This window comes from Lithobates pipiens, unplaced genomic scaffold (assembly GCF_037356315.1).
Source record: "Lithobates pipiens isolate NorthernLeopardFrog02 unplaced genomic scaffold, aLitPip1_a1.2 Scaffold_19, whole genome shotgun sequence".
Lineage (NCBI taxonomy): Eukaryota > Metazoa > Chordata > Amphibia > Anura > Ranidae > Lithobates > Lithobates pipiens.
Genome location: NW_027507764.1, coordinates 147,155,123 through 147,168,677, shown reverse-complemented (window position 1 = coordinate 147,168,677; position 13,555 = coordinate 147,155,123).

The window sequence follows — 13,555 nt, the reverse complement described above, 5'->3', positions numbered from 1 at the left end:
ACATTTTTTTGTCAATCAGGTATAATTGAAAAAAATGAACATGTCAAAATAAGATTTAGTGAATGTGTCTTGAAGTACTGTAAACTGATTTTGTTTGCTTTGGTTCAGTGAGCAATCTACAGTTTGCATATCATGTGGATGTGTGAAGCTAATTTGGGTTCTTCCTATGTATTGTGCATAACAGATGACCTTGCAACAACTTACTAAGCCATCTAAATATGTAGAGAGATACACCCTTCCTGGTATGTACTTTAATAATATGATCACTGCTTAAACTCTACATCCTTTTGTTCAATGTATGAATTGGTCTTCCTTTGTTTCAATGCAATACACAGCATTCTTTCCAATATTTCTAGTTTGTATAAAATCTTTTTTATCTGACAGGTGGTATAGGAGATATGCCTTAAACAAAAGAAAACTATCTGAAACAAACATAACCGGATCAATATTATACAATCAATATCACAGCATTTACCGTAATCAGATAAAATTGCTCCCTTTGTAGTGTCTCTGAATTCTTTCAGATGCTCAGGTAGCATAACATTACCTTTGTAACAAAATATCCAATCAAATAAAGATGGCATCATGAAAGGTTTTGTCCATTCCATAAAGATATTACAACAATATAAAAGTGGTCTTTCGTTCTATGGTCAAACTTTCATTTTATAACATCAGTATTGTAATGTCAATACAAACAATAGTTAATATTTGTTAATCCAATATATCCTAACTTGAAAATGCCCTTTCATTTTGTGAGTGCTGCCTGCCTTCTGCTCATCTTGTTTCACAACTTCCTGGATTCCCTGCATACTTTGCAGATTCCCTATGCGGTTTACTTTCAATTTCTAAGGACTACATATCCCATGGTACCTCGCTGCCCAGAAACTGTAATTCCAGTAATGACGCCTTCTGAAACTCCTCCACCCAGCACCTCTGTAAGTCAGAGGGCAGGCTCTGTGAAATGTGTGACACAGCAGTACCAACTAACTGGGGATAGTGAATACGTGTCACAGAATTCAAAGAAATAGAAGTAGAGGGATCTTCACAAAGTATTATATACCCAAAAAAATATGTAATAAGTGTAACAAGCATAATATACATCAATATACATAATTATTTATATCCAAGTGTCCTTTAATATTACAAAGTGTGCCATGCTTTAACCACTTACTTACTGGGCACTTAAACCCCCCTCAGTCCCAGACCAATTTTCAGCTTTCAGCGCTGATGCACTTTGAATGACAATTGCGCGGGCATACAACACTGTACCCAAATGAAATTTTTAGAATTTTTTTCCCACAAATAGAGCTTTCTTTTGGTGGTATTTAGTTACAGCTCGGAGTTTTATTTTTTGCTAAACAAACAAAAAAAGATGCAAAAAAAAAAATCATGTTTAATAGTTTGTTATAAAATTTTGCAAACGGGTCATTTTTCTCCTTCATTGAAGTGCGCTGATGAAGCAGCACTGATAGGCTGCACTGGTGGGCACCGATGGGCTGCATTGGTGGGCACTGATAGGCTGCATTGGTGGGCACTGATAGGCTGTACTGGTGGGCACTGATAAGCATAGTTAAGGCGGCACTAATAGGCACAGATAAAGCGGCACCGATGGGCACAGATAAGGCGGCACCGATGGGCACAGATAAGGCGGCACTGATGGGCAAAGATGGGCACAGATAAGATGGCACGGATGGGTGGCACGGATGGGTACTGATAGGTACCACTGATAGATGGGACTGATGGGCACTGATAGGTGGCTCTGATAGGTGGCACTGCTGGGCACTGATGGGCGGCACTGCTGGGCACTGGTAGATGACACTGATGGGCACGGATATGTGGCACTGGGGTGCAGCACCTTTGAGGTAGATTGTGGGCACTGCTGGGTGGCACTGTGGGCACTGCTGGGTGGCACTGTGGGCACTGCTGGGTGGCACTGATGGGGGGCACTTACTTTTAATACATGTGGCACTGCAGGGGGCAGGTGGGCACTGGCAGGGGGCAGGTGGGCACTAGCAGGGCCCGATCACGGCCGCCGGTGATCGGCTTTTTTTTTTTCTCCTCCCTTTTGCTATAATTATTGCTCTCACTCTAATGAGCACGGCGATACGTCACATGTGTGGTTTGAACATCGTTTACATCTGTGGGAGCGACTTATGTATGCGTTCGCTTCTGTGCGCGAGCACAGAGGGGAAGGCACTTTAAATTTTTTTTTCCTTATTTATTTTACTTTTTATTTTTACACTGTCCCTTTAAAAAAAAATGGAACCACTTTTATTCCTATTACAAGGAATGTAAACATCCCTTGTAATAGAAAAAAGCATGACAGGACCTCTTTAATGTGAGATCTGGGATGAAAAAGAACTCAGATCTCACATTTACTCTTAAAAGCAATAAAAATAAAGAAATAAAAATAAATAAAAAAAGTATTTTCAATAAGGTCTTTATGATTTACTGTTAATAGCCTGTAAAACAGGACCACACCTAAAAGTAAAAATCCCCCGGGGCTGAAAATGGAATTTAATAATACGTTTAAAGAAAGTTGCTCTTAGTACAGAGATGGCATTACAAACTGATCAATAAGAATGTTTTTTGAGGGTGTGCTGTAAAGTGCATGACAGCTCCTAAGTTCTGTATTGAGAGCGAGCAATGGGCTTTCCGCTATAGATTGGATCAGTGTAACAACCAATCAGTTGGCATAATAATTATACTGTCAACATCATTAAAGCGACACTAAACACTGGTTTAAAAAAATTATATTAAAGTATGTATTGCTGATTCAGGACACAGTTCCCTGTATTGCAATGTGCACTAACTATGTGGTTCTGGATAACTGACCTTGTTTTGATGATCTATGCATGACATGTAATGTACGTGTAGCGCTGACCCCCCCTCCCGTAGGAACCGCTAGAACTTTGCATAGGTTATTTTCCCCAGTAATTGCCTCGCAGCCAGGCACACAATCACATTTGGCTCGATAACAAGTCCAGGGGTGTTCTTTTTGGTGTTTTTATTTTTGAATTAACTTTTATTGGGTTGGGGAATTTAGTCGTGTAGCAGCCATAACCCGTTGCAGGGCGGCCTTGACTTAATGGGCTTACCGATTACCTTCTCCTAGCCTGCTCTTCAGCATCTAGGGGTTCTCAGGTTTGATACCCAACGACTGGTACACTGACACAGATAAAGTCCTTTCAAAAGGTTTTATTTTGCAGTAGAACTCTCACACAGTCTCGTTGGGAACAGAGGGCACGGGTGAAGAACTCAAGTACCTTGAACCCAGAGAGTAGTCTCTACTTCCACCCAGAGAGTAGCCACTTGCAGCTGGGTACTTCAAGGCTGAACAGACCTCTAGCCAGAGGTCATGGCAGTCAGCACGTTGACGCAAAACTTGAACGATCAACTGAAGATAAACAGGAACCCTTTTCCAACCGTACCTGGAACATTTCCCGCTTCCTTTGAGGTACTGGAAAAGTGTGAACTCGTCAATGTCCTTCCGAACTCAGTAACCATGCACTTCTCAGGATGCCACTTGTCGGCCCTCCTCTGAAGAGTCCTCCCCCGGTCACTTGCACGAGCTGTGGTGCCCCTCCAAGCCAAAAGCACACCCGGACACTCTGAATCCTCCCTCAGTTACAGCGCCTCGGACCAGCAGGTTCCGAGACTCTGGAACAGACGGATCTCTACCCCAGACCAGTCGGGTCTAACAGGGGCCACTGACAGGAACATGTTGTGGGATGTCAAACACCCCATGACCGGGACCCCTCACGGGGCTACCCCGGTCCTGGAACCAGAACAGATCACACGGGTCTCCCAAACAACTCCGGAACCCCGAACACGTGATCCACACCTGCTTAAGTACCCCCTCCCAGACTCCTCAGCGGGCCCGGCACTCCTGCTGACTGGCTCATACCCAAACATCTAACCAAGCCCGGTTCTTGCCTGTCATGTGCACCTCACCGCTCACATGACCAAGCAGAACATCAATCATGGCCTGGCCAGACTGGTGTTAAGCCTTACCTACACAATTAACCCTCAGTACTGTAACGTCCTGAGGCAAAAACTAAATTTACAAAGCACGTGACATTTGATCCCAAATGTCATCCGCTACAATGGGATACCCATAAAAGAACTGCAGTTTATGTACAAAATTAGGACAGTAAAATTCCTGCTGTAGAACTGAAGCAAAAGTGCTTTTAAAAGCAGATTGTGGACTTGACGTTGTAGTAGTAGTAACTAAAGGCACAAAATCCTCCTTCTTTGAACAATCAGAGCAGAGTCCTTTCACAACGAATTAGATAGACCGAGCTCTTTAGGATACCAGCCGATGTCCCCTTTACACACACAGCTGACTCTCTAGCACCAGATGGGTGGCAGCAGACCACAGTCTCTAAGATCTCTCAAAGCAGTCTGTACTCACAAAATGTCCTTGGCAAGTTGGTTGCTTCCTTCCAACATCCATGCAACACCTTTTCCCTGTGATACCAGACTAGATCTACAGACGACAGCCCCTCTGCCAGTTCTCTGCAACTTCAGCAAAGCAGGCCCTCGGGCCACCTACCAGGGGCCTCAGCACCTCGCATGCACATGGCAGGATAACCTAAGGGGGCAAGCAGACCCGCTTAGGCTTTTTTCCTCTCCTACAGAAAAAGACTGGGAAGCTATGTGTCTCAGAGTGTTTTTATAAAGACTCCCAGCAACCATCTGAGCCACCCTCCCAGGGATTGGTCAGGGCTGTACAAATATAATATTTATGCTGCTCATTTGCCTTGCTCATTTCAGAGAGATCAACAGTTCTCTAGCCACTTGGGATCCGCGCTATTGCCGAATGACGGCATTAGCGCGGACCTAGATTGCCGGGACTACGTCTATTGACGTCGTCCCGGTTACGAGCGGCCTGCGTGCCCCCTGAGGGGCGCGCGCGGCGCGCTCTGTGATCGGCGAGTCCGTGAGACTCGCCTGATCACCGATCCGTGTAAGGGGTCGATCCCGACCCCTTATCACGTGATCAGCTGTCAGCCAATGACAGCTGATCATGTGATAGAACGGAGCCGGTAATCGGCTAGTATTCCTCCTCGCGCTGACAGCGCGAGGAGAAAAAAAAAAAGCCGATCGCCGGCGGCCGTGTTCGGGACATCAGTCCCGATCACGGCCAGCAATTCAAGCGGACACCTGCCCCCTGCCAGTGCCCACCTGCCACCCGCAGTGCCATCCTGAAATAAAGTAAGTGCCCCCCTGTCAGTGCCACCCAGCAGTGCCCATAGTGCCCACAGTGCCACCCAGCAGTGCCCACAGTGCCACCCAGCAGTGCCCACAGTGCCACCCACAGTGCCACCCACAGTGCCACCCAAAATCTGCCTCAAAGGTGCTGCACCCCAGTGCCGCCCATCAGTGCCCAGCAGTGCCGCCCATCAGTGCCCAGCAGTGCCACCCATCAGTGCCCAGCAGTGCCACCTATCAGAGCCACCTATCAGTGCCACCTATCAGTGCCCATCAGTCCCATCTATCTGTGGTACCTATCAGTGCCCATCCGTGCCACCCATCCGTGCCACTTATCCGTGCCACCCATCCGTGCCATCTTATCTGTGCCCATCTTTGCCCATCAGTGCCGCCTTATCTGTGCCCATCGGTGCCGCCTTATCTGTGCCTATTAGTGCCGCCTTAACTATGCCTATCAGTGCCCACCAGTGCAGCCTATCAGTGCCCACCAATGCAGCCCATCAGTGCCCACCAATGCAGCCCATCAGTGCCCACCAATGCAGCCTATCAGTGCCGCCTAATCAGCGCACTTCAATGAAGGAGAAAAATGACCCGTTTGCAAAATTTTATAACAAACTATTAAAACATGATTTTTTTATTTTATTTTTTTGCATCTTTTTTTGTTTGTTTAGCAAAAAATAAAACTCCGAGCTGTAACTAAATACCACCAAAAGAAAGCTCTATTTGTGGGAAAAAAATTCTAAAAATTTCATTTGGGTACAGTGTTGTATGCCCGCGCAATTGTCATTCAAAGTGCATCAGCGCTGAAAGCTGAAAATTGGTCTGGGACTGAGGGGGGTTTAAGTGCCCAGTAAGCAAGTGGCTAGAGAGAGCAAGCAAACATGCAACAAGTGATGCACTGGGGTTAATTTACTAAAGGGAAATAGACTGTGCACTTTTGAAAGAGCAGTTGCACTCATTTACTAAGCTCCACAGCTTAGCAAATGAGGGAGAGCTCTGCTGATATCCACAATCCAGTCATGTGAAAGCAAAAATGCAGTTTTTTATTTATTTATTTCCTTGCATGTGATTGGGTATTATTTGTAAAGTGAAGCTTACCTAATCTACTAAGACTTGGAGCAAAGGCACTTGCAGAGTGCAACTGCACTTTCAAAAGTGCACAGTTTTTTTTTGTCTTTAGTAAATCAACCCCTCAGTATAGGCCAGAATAATTAAAGCGGGAGTAAACCCGCTGACGTTTTTTTTTCTTTTCTGTCCTGCAAGGGAAAATGCATAATGAGCTGGTATGCACAGCATACCAGCTCATTATGAAATACTTACCTTAGAATGAGCCCCCGACATCTCACCCAATACACGCCGAGGGAGCTGACATGTTCCCTCGGCGTGTCTTCCGGGTATCGCGGCTCCGGCCACTCAGCGCCATATCGTCACTCCCGCGCATGCACGCGGGAGATTTCTTTCTGGCAGGGCCCGGTATCTGCCGGGCTTCCAGCTGAGAATCTCCTGTGTGCATGCGCCGCTGCAGTCAGGGGAATATTTTTTTTACCTACAGGTAAGCCTAATTATAGCATATAAGAAACAAAGTGTCGCGCTAAAAGATAATAACTAAAGCATAAATGTGTGTGATTATTATAGGCTTACCTGTAGGTTAAACTTACAAGAAAGACTATACAACTGCTTTAACAGAGCTACACCGATTACAAAGAGCACAATTACATTTGCCTAACAACAAAACAGCAGCTCCACTGGATACAGAGAGCCAGAACTAAATTTACCTAATCCTAGAACTTATCTAGGAGAGTACTAGATATGGATGGGCATTATGCTACTGTCATACTGATTGTCATTGTGATATATATGCAAATACAATTTCTTTAATAAGTGTGTATTCTTAAAGTGATTGTAAAGTCTGTTTTTTTTGTTGTTGTTTTTTTTAAAATAACAAACATGTTATACTTACCTCCTCTTCTCGGGTCCCTCTTTGCTGCTCCTGGCCCCTCCCTCTTGTCGAGTTCCTCCGCAGAAAGCAGCTTGCTATGGGGCACCCGAGCTGACCTGCAAGCTCTGTGTGTCCATTCAGTTTGGCCCTGACCCCTCTCTGTTCTAATTGGCTAACTGACTTTGATTGACAACAGTGGGAGCCAATGGCACTGCTACTGTGTTTAGCCAATCAGGAGGGAGAGTCCCGGATGGCCTAGACACTTGTGGACATCGCTGGATAGAGATGAGGCTCAGGTAAGTATTAGGGGGGCTGCTACACACAGAAGGCTTTTTATCTTAATGCATTAAATGTATTAAGATTAAAAAAAACGTTTGCCTTTACAACCCCTTTAGCTCAAAAACGTATCTTACATTGTTCTAATCCTCCTTCAAGTTTCCAATTTCCTTTTTTATTGTGATCTGACTTTCGGTTAGAGGGTGGCTTTGTTTGTTCTCCATGGTCCCACTGCATGTAAGACTGTAGCTACCTTCTCTTGCTCACTCCCAAGATAGACTACGGACTATGGCCTATGGGATCCATGTGGAAGCCAAAAAGCTCCTACAGTGATTGCCCATTTCTTTCTGGTCCCAAGCCAATGAGCAGCCCTGCTGTATAGTAACCACAGGGGGTTGCCAATCTAGCATGAGCACCATTCACAAGACACCTAGGATTTTTCTCAATTAATGCAATGCATTCTTTGGTTGGACAGGGTGGAGAAGTGGGTCAGGTACATCACATCCTCCTCCTAGTCCAATCAGTAGGGATATGATTAAAGTGATTCTAAAGGTTTTTTTTTTTTTTAAATAATAATCATGTTATACTTGCCAGCTCTGTGCAATGGTCTTGCACAGAACAGCCATGATCCTCTTCCTCTCTGGCCCCGGCTGGAGCTCCTGGCTCTTCCTCCTTGATCAGTGCCCACAATAGCAAAAAGCGCTTGACATGGGGGCAGTGGTATGTGCTCGCTTCCAAGCCCCACTCTATGCATCCACAAGACACATAGAGTTGCGGCTCAGCCCCACTTCCTGCTCTCTATTTATGGCTCACTGGCTGTTATTGACATGTATGATTTTTCAGCCAATGTGTAGAGACAGAGAGAGTCCCAGAACATCCAAGGCTCCCGTTCACATCGCTGGATCGAGAGGGGGCTCAGGTTAGTATTAGGGGGAGGCTGTGGGGATAGATTGCATGAAGGTAAAAAATCCTTCAGCCAAAGAGCAACAACTATGGGACCCATGGAACAAATGGTAATAATAATTTTTTTCCATAAACTGAACTTTGACTGTAAAATAGAATCTGAGGTTCGTATGGACAGAAAGGTATTTAACCCCCCTGGCGATATTCCCGAGTCTGGCTCGGGGTGGAATTTTCATACCAAAAGCGGTATCCCCGAGCCAGACTCGGGACTGCATCGCTGGATCCAGGAGGAGGTTTACTTACCTTCTCCCTCGGATCCAGCATTGTCCCCCCGCTGTACGAGCGAGCCGTGTCTTCGCTCGATACATCACATCGCCGATCTCCGTGCCCTGCGAGCGTTGCGACGCACGGGGACGGAGATCGGCGCCAAATTCAAAAAGTGAAACAAACAGTAAACATACAGTATAATGTAATCTTACAGATTACATTGCTGTATGTAAACATTTCACATCCCCGTTGTCCCTAGTGGTCTGCCCAGTGTCCTGCATACAGTTTTATGTAATAAAAACTGTTCTTTATGCCTGGAAACTGGAGATTGTCCATAGCAACCAAAACTGTCATTTTACATCAAAAATGGTTTTAGACCAGCTAGAAAACAGCGATAATAAATTGGAATCACTCGCAGAATTGAGCGATAGCGATTTGTGGGGAGATCCGTCATCAAATACTGAAAAGTAATGACAGTGACAATTCTGCAACTGAGCAAATTTCAGTGTTTTTGATTTGATTACATTATTGAATAATTTTTATTATTGTTATATTATTATTTGGTACAGTTATTTATAATTATTTATTATATTATAATTTATGATTTCATTTTTCAAACTTTATTATACCCGGGATGTCTGCTAGACTCTGGTTTGGACAGATTTAAGTGAGTTATTCCTAAGAATTGCAGGACTACAATATAAAACGCCAAATTTTCATGCAAAATAATGGTACCGCTTTTAGCACCTAAAATCCGAAATAATCGTACCGCCAGGGAGGTTAATTCAATGCCGGAAACAGTGTGTCAAAATGAGTGCCACTCACATGGTAGAGTTAACAAAGCACATTTGTGTCATGGAAAGTAAAAGATTTACTTCGTAGAAGAGGGAAGAATATATTGTATGTGTATAAACATATAATAGGTAAAGGAGTATGAATCGAATACCACATTACATAGGGGAGCATAAATGCATCTAACTTCTCATTATTTGTGGGCCAGACCGGGCAACCCAGCACACAGCTAGATCCCTATGAGGGTTGTCAGGGGGCCATGGAAAGGCTATCATTAATATCAATACTTGGAACCTTAGTAGTAGCTACCGTAAGAATTGCAATCTGTTGTTTCCGCTACACTTAGGCCTCTTTCACACTGACGTCCCGTTCAGGCCCGCCTGTCAGTTTTTCAGGCGGACCTGAACGGGTGCTCCATAGAGGTCTATGGAGCGTCGGATGTCAGCGGTGACATGTCCGCTGACATCCGACCCGCTCCGATCCGAAAAAGTGTAATAGAGGAAAAAGCTATTTTTCCATCCGTCTGCGGATCGGATCGGGTGACGACGGGCACTGCGGTCCGTCGTCATCCGATCTCCCATAGGGGAGAGCGGCGCTGTGACAGGTCCGTCCCTGCGCAGTGTGCAGAGACGGAGCTGTCATCTCCCTGCTCAGCGGGGATTGGCGGAGTGATCCCCGCTGAGCAAACGGACATCCACGGGGCGGATCAGAACTGATCCGCCCCGTGTGAAAGGACCCTTACTCCTACCCTAGTCCCTCTCTTGTAATCTTATTGGATGCTCGTGAATACTAAGCTGTGTAATTTTTGTTACAGTATTTGTTGTAACCCCTGTTGTAAATTTAAATGCAAAAATCCAATAAAAACATTTGAAAGTAAAAAAAAAAAAAAAAAAAACTTTAGCCTTTACAACCACTTTAAACTACTTCCGGGGATGTGTAACATGGAAATGCCAGGAGGTGGCGGACAGGGGCTTGGTGAGAATAAGGGGGCCACCCCCTCATTATCACCTAGGAAAGGAAAGAGAAGGTGCTGGACTGCGGCAAAAAAAAGTAATAATCTTGAAAAAAAAAACGCTTTCCAATTGTGGAGGGAGATGGGACCAAAGTAAAAAAGTAGTTCTATTAGGTGAAGGTTTGCTTTAAATAGTGGCAAAAATGTGGATTGCTTACTGCTACTAGAAACCTATATAATGTGTGATTTTGTTCTCAGACACAGGTTCAAGATGTCCACACTGTGTTGTGCTGTGATAGAGCACGTTGCTTGTGTTGGAATGTATGTAATTTGCAGGGTGTGGCATACTGCATCTCCTGGAGGTATATATATACATGCTTAGTGAACTGCAATTCTAGCTGCAAACAAAGGAATACATCTTATTTCATTCATCTAGAATGGCAGAGGAAGTATCAGACCCTTCCTTAGTGTCTTCAGAATCGTATGGAAGGAAGTGTACTAAATTCATTTTAACAGACAACGATTGCACCAAAATAAGTAGAAGGGATATCCTGTGAACACACACAGGAAACCGGTGTTCAGTGGAACGCAAACAATGTAATGACAGGGTAGAAAACTGATGAAGTCAGTATTCTGACAGCAACAGAGCATTGCAAGAATTAGTATGATCAGTGAATAGGAATGTCACCACAAAATGTATGCATGAGAACAGAGACAAGGAAAGGGCCATTTTTCTATCAAATGGTGGGGAAATTTTGGGACTTTAAGGTGAGGCACATATGCGGTGTGCCTCCATCCCTGTTGTATATAAAAAAGAAAGGCAAAAGTGGGACTTTGAATGGGATAGATGACTTTAGGGACATTTTTATAAACCAAGGATACTCTGCTACAACAGGGTCTCCCAAAACACTGCAGCGCTTAACCACTTGCCTACTGGGCACTTTCACCCCATTCTTACCCTCCTTCCGGGACTAAAGTGGTTAAAACCTAAGTTTAGTTTTTTTTTTTTTTTTTTTTTAAATCAGCACAAGGATGGTAATTACATTGAAAGAGAAGTATCCATTGTGCTGATACTAGCTGTCTTAGTTTAAATCTTCTGTCCTCTTACCCCCTTACCCTTGGAATAGTAATCTTCCAGTGCTGTGGGGGTCAATACAGCCGTTGGACCTGTCATAGACACAGGGCTGTTTGAAGGAATTTGGGGGCCCCAAGCAAAATAGACATGGAGGCCCCCCCCCACACACACACACACGCACGCACGCAATGCCTACAGGAATCACAGTATAGCGATACAGTTTAAGTTCACCAACACTTTATATAAATAAAAAAGATTTACAGTGCATAAAATTTGAACATTTGCTACAGTGTACTGTAGAGTCTTTACTCTGCTTTGTACATTTTGCTTAAAGCTTTAATACATATTACCTGATTAAAAAAAGAAGCAATAAGATGGAAATGGGATGGTAAAGAAAGAAAATGGAAAGAAAGCTATGGTAATTGTTTTTATTATGGTCAGCAAGCTTATTACTAAATGGGTCTTGATGACTCCCCCCCCCCCTTACTACTCCCCCCGTGTTCTTTTTAACCCCCCCTCCCTAATGCGTACCGCGTGGCAGGAGATTCAGTTTTCTGTTCCCGGCCGGCCAGACTGAAAAGAAGTGAGCACTCGTGTGTGCACTTCCTGTCAGTCTGGCCGGGAACAGGAAACTGAATCTCCTGTACCATGCGGACTGCAGGAGGAAGGAAGAGGAGTTCGGCCACGATACAGGCTGCAGCTTATAGGAAGCGGCGGCCAGCGGCACGGCTGGGGCGCCAAGCAATTGCTTGTTTTGCCTGTCCTGATGCGGCTGGCCTGCATAGACACATGTTAAGAGTTCCGACAAAGCCCGTCCTTTACTTCAGCTTCCATCAATGAAAAGCACTCTATGAATGGGGGAGGCAGACTTTTCATTCATCTGCCATCACCAGGAGACTACTGCTATGGGGTATTGAGTGGAGGCAAAGAATGAAAGATTTCAAGTAAGACAGCAGCCACCAGCACAAGGGACACTTCTCATTGAAATTAAGTAATGCCCCTTGTGCTGATTAAAAAAACAAAAAAACAAAACAAACTTAACTTAGGCTCTAAAGGCAAATTAGGTATGATACCTGTAAGCACTACATCAATAGGTAAATCATGTGGGATGGTAGTGCTGATTTCTATGTTCACGTGAAGATTATTTTTTAATTGAAGAAAAGATTTTTTATTATATATATTTATATAGCGACAACAGTTTATGCAGCGCTTTACATATTGAACATTCATATCGGTCCCTGCCCTCAAGGAGCTTACAATCTAACATGCACAGTGTTTACTAACATGTGCACATACAGTACATACATACTAGGGCCAATTTGGACAATAGCCAAGTAACCTATCTGCATGTCTTTGGAGTGTGGGAGGAAACCCACATAACTGGAGGAAACCCACACAAACACACAGGAAAATGTAAACTCAGTTAGGGCTAAAACAACTAATTGACATAATCGATTATAATTGATGAAGATAGTTGCCAGCTATTTTCATAATCAATTAGTTGGTCAGCTAATTAGTTGGCCTGCATACAGAATGCATTATTTGTTTACATGTCAGAAAATACAGTGCAGCACATATACAGCTCAGTACAGCGTTCATTCATCCCAATAAGTGCCTGAGAACTTGTGAATGTGTGAGGAGCAATGCTTTGTGGTACAGGTAGTCCTGGGCGATTTAATAAGGGGCACCCATATCCCCCCCCACCCCATGTGGATGAGTGTATCCCTACCCATTCACGAAAAAAAGTGTAAAAAGACACAACAAAAGTTTTTGCCAATTCCTTTATTAAAAAATAAGAAACCATGTCCCCCAATGTAGATCCATCGTCAATCATGCTGCCCACCACCACCACTGGACCTGAAAAAAAAGATGTTCCGCCAGCAACAAAGGCTAACCACCGACTACCAGCTCCTCTGTGTGACATGCACCAGTTGGTGACATCACAAGGGGACAGGTCCCCCGCTGATGTCATCAGATGACTCCACCCCTTAGCTATTTAAGAGATGTTACACAGAGGAGTAGGTAGTCAGTGGTCCTTTGTTGGGGGCAGAGATTTTTTTTTCCTTTTTTTGGGTCCAGCATATCACAGTGTACAACGGAAAACAAAAATGCCACTATGAGCTTCAAGCACCGGAAG